Below are 970 nucleotides of genomic sequence, written 5' to 3' on the forward strand. Positions count from 1 at the left end.
ACAGGTTGCTCTGTTATAACTATTTCGTTAAAGCTGCCACTTGAGCTGTAAGCAAGGAAATAGCATCCAATTCAATCATACCAGCCACCTTCATTGACTGTCCCCTCTCAATTGGCCACTGGTAGTTATTCATTGTCATATGTTCTAGCAACTCATAAGCTTCATTAGCACTTTTTCTCCTGAACGCACCTCCTGTTGTAGTATCTATTATGGTACGAGTAGTACCATTCAACCCATTATAAAAGTTGTGGACTAGCATCCACTTCTCTATACCGCGATGTGGGCATTGTCTTAACAACTATTTAAATCTCTCCCATGCATCATACAACGATCCCCCTTCCGCTAGCAGAAATTATTAATTTCCCCTCTCAACTTTGCAACTTTTGTTGGAGGTAAAAACTTTGTTGAGAACTTCTGGGCTAACTCCTCCCATGTTGTGATAGAATTGGCTTGCAACAAAATTAGCTAACTCTTTCCTTGGTCTCGTAGGGAAAATGGGAATAATCTCAGTCTAATTTCATCATCACTTACCCCATTCATCTTAAACGTTGCACATAGCTCCAGGAAATTGGCTATGTGCAAACTATGATCTTTAGTAGGCAACCCCCAAACTAAACTATAAATCGCACCATTTGTAGTATTGTCGTCTTTATCCCAAAATTATTCACAGCAACAATGGGGTGTCTAATGCATGAATGCACTCCCATGACAGTAGGAAGTGCATAGTCTCTAAGTGTCCTTGGTCCTTGTTCCACTAGGACCTCTACAATATTTGGAATATGATTAACATTAGCAGCATTGTCAAGATTCTTAGGCATGGAAAAATCTAACCTTCTCTTGATCTTTCGATTTTGTCTACAAGTTCTTTCAATTTCAAGATCTACCAGTGTTAATTTCTTTTGTCTACTTCGTTGAATATACAAATAATTCATGAAAACACAATATCAGCCACAAACCAAATGAGTACTGA

At 38.6% G+C, this 970-nt stretch overlaps 1 non-coding gene across 1 annotated transcript; it reads left to right on the forward strand.

Moving 5' to 3' along the window:
• The first annotated feature begins 269 nt into the window (after nucleotides 1-269).
• On the forward strand, nucleotides 270-375 carry LOC133799135 (small nucleolar RNA R71). The gene has a single exon (XR_009876335.1). It is a non-coding gene; the product is annotated as a small nucleolar RNA R71 (small nucleolar RNA).
• Nucleotides 376-970: the final 595 nt, after the last annotated feature.

This window comes from Humulus lupulus, chromosome 8, assembly GCF_963169125.1.
Source record: "Humulus lupulus chromosome 8, drHumLupu1.1, whole genome shotgun sequence".
Lineage (NCBI taxonomy): Eukaryota > Viridiplantae > Streptophyta > Magnoliopsida > Rosales > Cannabaceae > Humulus > Humulus lupulus.